The sequence below is a fragment of the Oncorhynchus mykiss genome, chromosome 24 (genome assembly GCF_057628025.1).
Source record: "Oncorhynchus mykiss isolate SJ-2025 chromosome 24, ASM5762802v1, whole genome shotgun sequence".
Classification (NCBI taxonomy): domain Eukaryota; kingdom Metazoa; phylum Chordata; class Actinopteri; order Salmoniformes; family Salmonidae; genus Oncorhynchus; species Oncorhynchus mykiss.
Window position 1 is genome coordinate 29,412,241 of NC_143045.1, and position 12,726 is coordinate 29,424,966.

At 43.0% G+C, this 12,726-nt stretch overlaps 1 protein-coding gene across 3 annotated transcripts in view; it reads left to right on the forward strand.

Moving 5' to 3' along the window:
• The first annotated feature begins 747 nt into the window (after positions 1–747).
• The window catches only part of LOC110503149 (phosphatidylinositol 4,5-bisphosphate 3-kinase catalytic subunit beta isoform), an 88,684-nt gene continuing 76,705 nt past the window's right edge, over positions 748–12,726 (forward strand). For all 3 annotated transcript variants that reach the window (XR_016491417.1, XM_036961154.2, XM_090218836.1), the window contains exon 1: positions 748–1,352. The gene's annotated coding sequence lies outside the window, so the exon portion shown is untranslated. The remainder of the gene's footprint in view (positions 1,353–12,726) is intronic.

Genomic DNA, 12,726 nt, shown 5'->3' on the forward strand with positions numbered 1-12,726 from the left:
CATATGGTACGCTGCATGGGTTTTGCTATTTCAAATGGTCATTCGCATATTAATAAGGCCACACTTTGTTGCAAACTTACCAAAAGGGAGCAAACGTACCTCAAAGACTGTTAAACGGTGCTCAGTGTTTTGGGGAAACCCGTCGTTCAGTACAAACCTTCACTCAACGTAGCAAACATTGAATCGAACTGAACGCACCCCTGTTCTCGGTCAAGAATGACGTATGAAAATGTATTCGTTTATATAACCAAGCCAGCAGGGGGCGTCACAGCTCTTTCATTAATCGGTTACTTTTCTCCCAGCTTCAACGGTGGACTAATGTATCTGACCAAATAATATTTTTTTTCCTGCGTTTTGCCACTGTGCTTGACAAAATATGATGGATCAGAGGACATTCGACCAACTTGCCAAAGGGTCAACTTGCTGCCCCTTCAATTGATGATGAGGCAACTGACTTGTGTTGCATGGTGCAAACATTATTATTCAATTGATAATATCTAATAAAAAAAACCTGGCTTATCATTACTTTCTTTGAGACGGTTTAAGTCATAACCATGATGAATCATTGCAGCCTAGTTTAATGTGGACTATTAGCCTATGGGGCTACATGTTGGTTATGTAGGCCTATTCATAGTAGGCTAAGCTATATATTAATGCACTGCCTTTACAGTTATTAGCATTCAAAATAAGGCATAGTGTACCTATTTTTTTAAACACAGCATCACAACCAGGCAGGCACCAGCTGGCACAGAAAGTCCTGTATAATGACTGGCTCAAGTCAACACGCGACCCCCTCCCAAAATAATGCACCGGGATAATCGACGCGCCTTTGGCAGCGTTGGAATGTTTCAACTGGCAAATTCCACTCGCGTTTTTTTCCCATCTCAATTAGTTGGAGAGGTTTCAGAACTTTGTGTTTCCGGGTGAAATCTCTAGCCCGAAGTTACATGCCGGGGATATGAAGATAGGAGATGCAAAGCCGGCTGAGCACTAGGCGGCTGCAAGAACAGTGTAGGCTACGCAGGGAGGGGGAGAAAGGGAAGGGAGAGAATAAGAAAAAAACGAACAGCAGCTGAGCTGTGCGTTTTTCACCTTCTGAAAAACAGGAAGCCAACGCCGATCTGCCTACCTGGCCGCATTGTCCTGCAGGGAGAAGACAGCGGGCTCTCACGGCTTTTGCCACGCATCGGCATATTCTTTTTCTAAAGCCTAACTCTCGTTCTTGTGGATTCAAACGCGAGAAAAACTGTCGTTCTTGTGGATTCAATCGAGAGAAAACAACTTTTAACTAGGCCTATTTCCTCATTCGTACGGTCGTTATTTTCATATTCCCAAGAAGAATATAACTCAAGGTAAGTCCCTGGCACTTCCATCGCTTCCTCGAATTAGTAGGCTAGCCTACATGGAGTCATTGAGCAAGTCGACCGAGGTGGAGTTGAAGTGCTATGTTGTGACCTCACCCAGATTGTTGTTTGAAGTTATAAGCTACATTTGCACTTTTGTCGGGAAAAGATTAGTTTCCTATTTTTGTCAAACAATAGGCAACGTTTCGAAACGAGTTTCATGATTGGTTTGCTCTCTGAGCACCCAATGACGCTTTCTGCCTTATCCCTAGTGTTCCCATCCGTAAGTTTCGCCCACACCAGGGACCATGTGAACTACAAACCCCCCGAGTTAGGTAGACTATGCAAAATATCACCGGGTTGTAGTCGTTTATTAATATGGGCCTTTGAAAGCAGCGACATGTTTTGGTCTCAAAATGATTAGGCTATTTATTTACAGTGCAGCTGGGTCGGGTATGTTAGGTGTCGTTGTATAATATTATTTGGTGACTTGTCATTAAAACTCTGGTTTGACGCAGTCGCTGCTGCTTTTCGCCTGATCTCAGCCTATACAGAACCACGGTTTGACTCTAGGCTACGGATGACACGATGGGGACATGTTTAGGCTACACTTGATAGCATAGCTTTTCTTTGCTGTCGGTTATGTCATGATTTATTTTTTATGTAATCTATGCCTTCGCGTTCTCAAACGGAAGGGAATCCCGCCGTGGAACATTGGCAGAGTGGTAAAATAGGGCAAGTCGCATCGACGTTTGTCTCGCGGTAGTTTTAAAACCGGGAAGTTTTTGGTGAGGCTGGGTAGAATTTAGCAGTTGACCGGTGGATAGTGCATTTCTGGAGTAGAGTCATGACTGCCTGCCTGTCAATGCCGTTATAGATGACTGTCTGCCATGTCCCCAAAAATTTATGAATATGTTATTCAAGTAATTGTTGTAGCACATTTTGTCATTTTCGCCAGGCCTTTTGTCCCACTTTGTCAGCTTGTAGGCCTCTGCCAGCACTTGGATAGGCTACGTCCGAGCACACTTGGTGACAAAAAACAAGTGTCTAGTACTATAATTCCAAGCGGCCTATGTCTTTGAGACTTTGACATAGTTATTGCTTAGCCAATGTGACCTTACCTGTTTTTTAAAATATTAGTGAATTAAGTGTCGCAATTTTACTTATATTTCATGAACTCAAATGCTCATGCAAGTTTGAGCATGTCTGTATCTCAGATTTTCTCCCTTAAGCAGCAATATTAACCTTTTGGGCGACCTGACGAAATTCACATATAAATATAAGTTATAGATCTGTCATTCTCGTTGAAAACAAGTCTAAGACGTGGTAGATCTGTCATATGTGCACTATTTCTATGCTTCTCTGTCTTAAGTTTAATTTTTGCATATTTTACTTTAGGTTGTGTACACCAGCTGAAAATGCTATATTTTTGGTTATGGTAAAGATATTTTACAGTGGTTTAGATGGCACAATGATTATACTTGGTTGTTTTGTCACATACTGAAATTAGGTAAACTATTTGAATTTTAGCGACCAGGAAATGGTGATTTTTGAATAGTGCATTTCTGATTATTTGGCAGCATATTCTATAGTGGTTAAAGTGGATACAAACAGAATGTGACTTAGCTTCACTGTATGACTGAGATGTGTACATTTGGTCCACACACCCGTTTCACTTCCATTCAAGATAAGACAACAGAATTGACACGTGTTACAACTCAGACATGTTTCTCTCTTCTTTCATTACCATCTCACTCCACACACAAATCCCATTGCTCTATTATTATCTAAATAATCATTGGATTCAGACTGTGTGTGTTTGCAGTGGTGTTGGTTTTGTGAATCAGTGCCTGGCTGGGACCGAAGCACCATGTGACAGTAAGTCAGTAAGCTTCCCAGCCGGACGAGACGAGGGAGCCATGATGTCACAGGTCAGGGGACCGTCGGGGACACAAATAGGAGTGTGTGTCAACTATAGTGTGGCTATGAGAGCAAATTATAACACACACACACACACACACACAGCCCCCGGAGCACTAACACACGGGGTCTGGGGGAGAGGTGGTGGCGACTAGAGCCATGAATGGAGCATTTCTCTCAGTCATGTGAGAGAGAACTCTGTTCCTCCGAGGGGACAATTTGTCTGCATAAACACTTAATACACACACTTGACGTATTTCCACACACAGTACACAAGCACAGACACGCACACAGAAACACACACACTCTTATAGTAGCTGTGCTCTATACACACACTATTTTAAGAGTTTTCCCAGAGGGTGGCCAACAAAATATATTTCAGAGCTTTAATGCACTTATCGGAAAGAAAGGTTAGATCTGAATTGTCTGTTTTGTGAGTGATAATATTAAACTATTAAAAGGGTTTGTGTGTAGCCTCATGATTGTACTGTGTTCAATAGTGCAGAAAGCGAGGATCATTGGTGAACACGTCATGATTAAGTTGACATTTGGAGCTCTGATTGTACACAGATAATGTTAAGTATTTACTGTAGCTTCTCATTGAAATGTGTCTACTAATCAATTGGACTTGTATTTAGTTCTCTCTTGAGGGATAATGTTATTTTGAGTTGGTCTGTTAACCCTGTGGGAAACAGAGGAGAGATTTTTAATCTGGCTGCGGGCCAGGCAGCCCTATGTTGGGCGGGGCTGTTCTCAAGCCCCCTCTGTGGTGGTGGGTGGGGGGGCACTGATAACGCTGCTGACGTCAGTCTCCTTAACAATGCAGCCCTTTAGACAACCTGCTATTTACTCCACAACCAGGCCTCTCCTAAGAAACTTAATGACGGAATAAAAGTTATTAAAAGATCTGCGTCTCATGAGAACTTTGATCTCCTCATAGTGAACAGTGATAGCTAAAAGGACTGGTTTTTACAGTTCCTACACCTTTAAATTAGCCATTTTCAGTGTGTGTGTGTGTGTGTGTGTGTCTCCTCTTCTGGCATGGGAAACATCTTAACATTGCCAAAGCAAGTGAAGTAGATGATATACAAAAGTGAAATAAAGAACAGGTAACATTACACTCACAGAAGTTCCAAAAGAATAGACGTTACAATGTCATGTCTATATACAGTGTTGTAATGATATGCAAATAGCTAAAGTACAAAAGGGAAAATAAATAAACAAATATAGGTTGTAATTGCAATGGTGTTTCTTCTTCACTTGGTTGCCCTTTTCTTGTGGCAACAGGTCACAAATCTTGCTGCTGTGATGGCAAACTGGTATTTCACCCAGTAGATATGGGAGTTTATCAAAATCGGGTTTGTTTTCAAATTCTTTATCTGTAATCTGAGGGAAATCTGTGTCTCTAATATGGTCATACATTTGGCAGGAGGTTAGGAAGTGGTGCTCAGTTTCCATCTAATTTTGTGGGCAGTGAGCACATAGCCTGTCTTCTCTTGAGAGTCAGGTCTGCCTTCAGCGGTCTTTCTTAATAGCAAGGCTATGATCACTGAGACTGTACATAGTCAAAGCTTTCCTGTGTACTCTCCGTTTTGGGCCAAAATAGCATTGTATTTCTGTGTTTTTGTTAAGTCTTTCCAATGTATCAAGTACTCTTCATGGAAATGTACTCACCATCTGCCTGTTTATACAATACAGTTGAGGTCGGGTGTGTTTTGTACAGTAGCCAGTGTTCTTGTTAAAGGAATGAGACACCTGCGTCTGCAAATACTGCTGCCACCATCCTCCTCAACTGTCCCCTCGCTCCCTAACTGGTTCACACACACTTCCTGCTGTCACAGTCAAATGGAATCACCCCTCACAGCCATTGATGGCTTGTGTAATATCCTCTTGGAAATCTGAAAGGAAGCCAGTGTGTGAGCAGCTGTGCTCCTGTGTGTGTATGTTTGGGGTGGGTGTGTGTCATGCCCCATCAAACAGTTGTATCCTACAAGCCAACTACCTTCTGTGGCTTAATATCCTCAGATGAGGACACATGCATACAGATATATATATATATATTACAGTAGATAGGTTTACACATATAGTGGTGCTTAAATATCTAATGAGCATATACAGGACAGGCAGACATATAGGAAGTATGACATGTCCAGTAAGAGAACCAGAGAGAACAGCCAGGAAAGTGGAATTCTCCACTTTCCTGCTTCACAAGCCAAGACCTGCAGAGGAATTCAGAGAGGAGGGAGGGAGGAGGAGCGATGAACATCGGGGAGAAAGGAAGAGGCAGAAAGGAGAGGTACAGCTATGCAGGCAAACAATTTTTTTTATTTTTTATTTCACCTTTATTTAACCAGGTATGCAAGTTGAGAACAAGTTCTCATTTACAATTGCGACCTGGCCAAGATAAAGCAAAGCAGTTCGACACATACAACAACACAGAGTTACACATGGAGTAAAACAAACATACAGTCAATAATACAATATAAACAAGTCTATATACGATGTGAGCAAATGAGGTGAGATAAGGGAGGTAAAGGCAAAAAGGCCATGGTGGCAAAGTAAATAGAATATAGCAAGTAAAACACTGGAATGGTAGATTTGCAATGGGAGAATGTGCAAAGTAGAAATAAAAATAATGGGGTGCAAAGGAGCTAAATAAATAAATAAAATACAGTAGGGAAAGAGGTAGTTGTTTGGGCTAAATTATAGGTGGGCTATGTACAGGTGCAGTAATCTGTGAGCTGCTCTGACAGTTGGTGCTTAAAGCTAGTGAGGGAGATAAGTGTTTCCAGTTTCAGAGATTTTTGTAGTTCGTTCCAGTCATTGGCAGCAGAGAACTGGAAGGAGAGGCGGCCAAAGAAAGAATTGGTTTTGGGGGTGACTAGAGAGATATACCTGCTGGAGCGTGTGCTACAGGTGGGAGATGCAATGGTGGCCAGCGAGCTGAGATAAGGGGGGACTTTACCTAGCAGGGTCTTGTAGATGACATGGAGCCAGTGGGTTTGGCGACGAGTATGAAGCGAGGGCCAGCCAACGAGAGCGTACAGGTCGCAATGGTGGGTAGTATATGGGGCTTTGGTGACAAAACAGATTGCACTGTGATAGACTGCATCCAATTTGTTGAGTAGGGTATTGGAGGCTATTTTGTAAATGACATCGCCAAAGTCGAGGATTGGTAGGATGGTCAGTTTTACAAGGGTATGTTTGGCAGCATGAGTGAAGGATGCTTTGTTGCGAAATAGATTCTAGATTTAACTTTGGATTGGAGATGTTTGATATGGGTCTGGAAGGAGAGTTTACAGTCTAACCAGACACCTAAGTATTTGTAGTTGTCCACATATTCTAAGTCAGAGCCGTCCAGAGTAGTAATGTTGGACAGGCGGGTAGGTACAGGTAGCGATCGGTTGAAGAGCATGCATTTAGTTTTACTTGTATTTAAGAGCAATTGGAGGCCACGGAAGGAGAGTTGTATGGCATTGAAGCTTGCCTGGAGGGTTGTTAACAGTGTCCAAAGAAGGGCCAGAAGTATACAGAATGGTGTCGTCTGCGTAGAGGTGGATCAGAGACTCACCAGCAGCAAGAGCGACCTCATTGATGTATACAGAGAAGAGAGTCGGTCCAAGAATTGAACCCTGTGGCACCCCCATAGAGACTGCCAGAGGTCCGGACAGCAGACCCTCCGATTTGACACACTGAACTCTATCAGAGAAGTAGTTGGTGAACCAGGCGAGGCAATCATTTGAGAAACCAAGGCTGTCGAGTCTGCCGATGAGGATGTGGTGATTGACAGAGTCAAAAGCCTTGGCCAGATCAATGAATACGGCTGCACAGTAATGTTTCTTATCGATGGCGGTTAAGATATCATTTAGGACCTTGAGCGTGGCACAATAAAGGCGGATAGAAGGGGAGGTTAATATACATTAGTTTTAGAGGTTGACCGATTTTGATTTTTCAACGCTGATACCGATTATTAATCGTTACCGATTAATTGGCCGATTTTTAAAAATGTATGTGTAATAATGACAATTACAACAATGCTGAATGAACACTTATTTTAAATTAATACACCAATAAAATCATTTTAGCCTCAAATAAATAATGAAACATGTTCAATTTGGTTTAAATAATGCAAAAACAAAGTGTTGGTGAAGAAAGTAAAAGTGTAATATGTGCCATGTAAGAAAGCTAATGTTTCAGTTCCTTGCTCAGAACATGAGAACATATGAAAGTTGGTGGTTCCTTTTAACATGAGTCTTCAATATTCCCAGGTAAGAAGTGTTAGGTTGTAGTTATTATAGGAAATATAGGACTATTTCTCTCTATACCATTTGTATTTCATATACCTTACTATTGGATGTTCTTATAGGCACTTTAGTATTGCCAGTGTAACAGTATAGCTTCCGTACCTCTCCTCGCTCCTACCTGGGCTCGAACCAGGAACACAACGACAACAGCCACCATCGAAGCAGCGTTACCCATGCAGAGCAAGGGGAATAACTACTCCAAGTCTCAGAGCGAGTGACATTTGAAACGTTATTAGCGTGCACCCCGCTAACTAGCTAGCCATTTCACATCACATCGGTTACACCAGCCTAATCTCGGGAGTTGATAGGCTTGAAGTCATAAACGGCAGAGCAGGCAAAACGCACGACAGTGCTGTTTGAATGAATGCTTATGAGCCTGCTGGTACCTACCATCGCTCAGTCAGACTGCTCTATCAAATCATAGACTTAATTATAACATAATAACACACAGAAATACGAGCCTTAGGTCAGTAATATGGTCGAATCCGGAAACTATCATCTCAAACAAGACGTTTATTCTTTCAGTGAAATACGGAACTGTTCCATATTTTATCTAACGGGTGGCATCCATAAGTCTAAATATTCCTGTTACATTGCACAACCTTCAATGTTATGTCATAATTACGTAAAATTTTGGAAAATTAGTTCGCCTGACTCATCAGAGAAGTGACACAATTGGACTAGTTAACTGTAAGGTTGCAAGATTGAATCCCTGAGCTGACAAGATAAAAATCTGTCCTTCTGCCCCTGAACAAAGCAGTTAACTCACCGTTCCTAGGCCGTCATTGAAAATAAGAATGTGTTCTTAACTGAGTTGCCTCGTTAAATAAAGATTAAATAAAGGTGTAATTTTTTTTTTTTTAAATAGGCTAAATCGGCATCCAAAATTACAGAATTCCGATTGTTATGAACTTGAAATCGGCCCTAATTAATCGGCCATTCCGATTAATCGGTCGACCTCTAATTACTTTGTTTTGTAAAGGAGAGAGGAAATAGAAGTTGAAAGGTTGAGAGGTCAATGGAAGGAAAGAAAGATACAGATGGGCATAGACAGATCTAGTTTTGAATTGAGGGTTAGTATAGAATGGGGGTTGGATTGTGGTTTGCTTGGTGTAGAATGGGGTTGGATGGCTATACTGTAGAGAAAGAGAAGTGAGGCAAGTAGAGTTAGAGAAGAAGAGCTTGATGAGAGGAGGGGTAGACTTTCCCAGGCTACCCAAACTCCTTGCTCTGGCCAAATGCTATGCCCACGGACGTTAGTTTATTCTCCGCAATGAGTCTGAGTACCTCCCTGGCAATTTCTAGAATGCAGACACATTCTAATCATTTTGATTGGTCACAGAAACAAATGGGTTGGGCCAAAGCCAGGACACCTGTGAGTAAAGCGCTGTTTTGTAAATGCGTCATTAACTTTGATACTCTGGTTAGATGATCCAATGGCTTTGTTTTGTACAACACTCCTCATTTTGACATCACTGCAAATGACTTCAACGATGGCAGTCTCTGACTGAAGTCTGTAGTGAACATCGAGTAGTGGAAGAATTCAGTTTGAGTCGTCAGGCAAGGTTAGACTGAGGTAGAGAAGAGGGATGTGGTCCTGACCTGGAGGTTTAGACTTCTCTGTAACTTGAGGGAGTGACACTGCCCTACTCACCATGACAACGCCGCCTTAAGGCTGCTGCATAACTGCTACAGTTACGCACACAACACACACAGATGCTGTTCTACACACAGATGTATGTACTGTAGTTTTAGTGAACCTTACAAAACACAATGTCATATGTGACCCAAATAGTTGCAGTGAAATGTGTCATTTTACAGGGTCAGCCATAGTAGTACTGCACCCCTGGAGCAAAATAAGGGTGAAGTGTCTTGTTCAAGGGCACACGGACATATTATTTTTTTCACCTCATCGGCTCGGGTATTCGAACCAGCGACTTTCCGGTTACTGGCCCAACGCTCTTACCACTAGGCTACCTGCCGCCTACCTACTCTGTGTATGTACAGTCAGGGACATTTTCAGTTGATGACAATGGGATATTTTCTAGTTGTATTAATTAAGGTGAAGAAACCTCATAACCTTCTCTCCCCTGCCCTGCTGTGAGATAGATGGACCCACTCGGCCTGGACACTTTGGTCCGTCTGGGCTGCAGTTCCTCTCCCTCATCTGCCTGTTGTTTACCACCTGACCTCTGACTGTTCTTAACCAAATACTGTACATCACTCATACAGGTAAGGTGTGTTGTGTGACACCGACACAAAAATGTGCACGTGTGGCTTTTAATGTACATGTACAATATATTGTGCTAGTATTTGTGCACTGGTGAGCAGACATCATGGAAATGTCTGCTACTCCTCCTTCTCACCCTTGTGTGTGTGTGTGTGTGTGTGTGTTGCACCATGACCTAGGCTGGGCCAGACCTTTGTTCAGTCAGGCAGGCAGAAGGTAACTGATTTACAACATCCAGGGGTACTCTGACAACTATATCCCCCTCACACACAGCCCCCTCCCATCTGGGAGAACAGGGGTACTCTGACAACTATATCCCCCTCACACACAGCCCCCTCCCACCTGGGAGAACAGGGGTACTCTGACAACTATAGCCCCCTCACACACAGCCCCTCCCATCTGGGAGAACAGGGGTTAAGGTAAAGAGTGAAACACACATTCCTCTCACACCATCATCACAGTTCTCTTAGATCATTCAAATGTATGAACTTTAAGTGTGTAATAGAGCTGTAATATAAGTGTCCTAGTGTGGCTGTGTATTGTGCTTGTGATGGACAGTCTTTTGTTTACGGCCAGGCCTTGATGACGCAGGGTCCTCTGTAAAGCCCCTTTGAGGACCTGTGTGTTTGGTGAGAGCGTAATGTGTGCTATGTTGCATTCCTGTGTTTGTGTGTGTGTTTGTGTGTGTGTGTGTGAGAGAGAGTGTGTGTGAGAGAGAGTGTGTGTGTGTGAGAGAGAGTGTGTGTGTGTGAGAGAGAGTGTGTGTGTGTGAGAGAGAGAGTGTGTGTGTGAGAGAGAGAGTGTGTGTGTGTGAGAGAGTGTGTGAGAGTGTGTGTGTGTGTGTGTGAGAGTGTGTGAGAGTGTGTGTGTGTGTGTGTGAGAGTGTGTGAGAGAGAGTGTGTGTGAGAGAGAGTGTGTGTGTGAGAGAGAGTGTGTGTGTGTGAGAGAGAGTGTGTGTGTGTGAGAGAGAGTGTGTGTGTGTGAGAGAGAGTGTGTGTGTGTGAGAGAGTGTGTGTGTGTGAGAGTGAGCTCTCACAGTGTGTGTGATTTAAGACTAAATGAGCCTTTTTTTGTGTGTGAATTTTACCTCCCTTTTTCTCCCCAATTTCCTGGTATCCAATTGTTTTAGTAGCTACTATCTTGTCTCATCGCTACAACTCCCGTACGGGTTCGGGAGAGACGAAGGTCGAAAGCCATGCGTCCTCCGATACAACTACTAGGGCCAGTTTTGCCAGACCTAGACTAGTCCTGGTTTAAAACATGCTCAACTGAGACTGTTATCAGATATATAACCCTAACTCATACCCAGATATTAAGCCTAATCCTGGTTTAAAAGCATGCTCAATGGAGATTGTTGTAAGTGCAGCATTTTGAATGGATCCCCAATGGCTCTCAGGTGGAAGGACAACAGATCTAGCTTGAGTTAACAGTAAGTGGATCATTGTACTCTGAGACACTCATGGTTTGAAGGTACTATCAACACTAAGTGTGTATTGAGGCCTTGTTTTATTATGAGCTGTTCTCCCCTCAGCAGCCTCTGGTGATATAAGAAGACAATTCCACAGTGTTGAGATGGTGACACTGCACCTCAGGGGGTGCCATTTTGTAATGTAATGAAAGGGGGTTGAATAGTTCTGAGGGTGGGGGGTAGCAGGACATGGGTCAGAAGTGGGAGCGGGGTCAGTGGGAGGTGGAGAGAGGGAGACAGAGTTGGGTGGGGAGGGTGTGATTCACCCCGCAGAATCTACATTCCTTGCATACCACAGAGGGGATAGGTGGAGGAGATGAAGGGGGTGTGTGATGGGAAAGGTAAGTGGTAGAAAGGGTTTGACTGAGCCAGGCTGCCAGTGTGGTGTTACAGTGAGTGATAAGAGTGGAACAGTTTGGGAATTCTTTAAAGGTGGCAGATTAGGTTGTGGTGTGTCTCTGGCTGGTGGGTCTTCAGATCTAGACAGTTGATACGGGTCTATCTTCATGTCATGTAGGCAGTGTTCTCTAGACAAGGTGAAAAATGAGCTGTTACTTAGTGCCTATGGAAATTCTACACCCCCGTGAACTTAATCTAAAAAGCGATTCAATTCGTGTTTTTTCTCCAGATCTACTCCACATTTCCGAAGTCAAAGTTATAGAAAATGTTCCTAATTTAAGAAGAACTATTACAAAAACTCAATTGGATGAAGGTGTCTGCATGCTTCTCAGCCAAAACAGTTCGGAATAGTTTGTTCGTATATTATGAGATTTTGTGACATTTTTGTTTGCTTTGAACTGTTTGAGCACCTTCTTTTTTTTCTTGAGGCAAGCCAAAGTCTACGACCTCCCTCTTCGGCGATTGGTCAACAGCAGGGATTCTTAAAGGAAGTGCCTGTCATTCAACGATTTGACGATTTGTCCTCATGCATATTTTTTCACTTGAGAAATACTGCACCAAACATCTTTGTCAGATGCAAAATTGAGCGACTAAGAACTCCTCTGCAAAAACTTAACTCAAGAAATATGCCATTAATGTTTATCTTCGATTATTTCAGACTGTTTTTGAAGAAGTGTATACTGTGTGTGTGTGTGTGAAGGCTTTCTGTCTGTGTAAGCATCTACGCTCAGAGCACCGACGCAGCACCCAGACCTGCATCATCCACCACGGCTTTGTGCATAGTGCTACGTCAAGCTGTCGTTGTTCGACTAGCGCCATGAGCCTGCCCGCTAGTTAGCCATTGATTCAGTGAAGAGCCCAGTGTTATTTTAGCCTGCAAAGCACGCTTGAACAACAATGCCCCTTTTTTACTGGAGTTCCAGGCAGATTAGACGGACGGTGGATCTATTTCTAGTCTCTTCATCTCTAGTAGAGGGGTGTGCTGTTTTACAGGAATGGATCAATAACTGCGCCCCTGTGTCTCTGCCATAAGACTGCTAATAATGCTGAACAAAAATATAA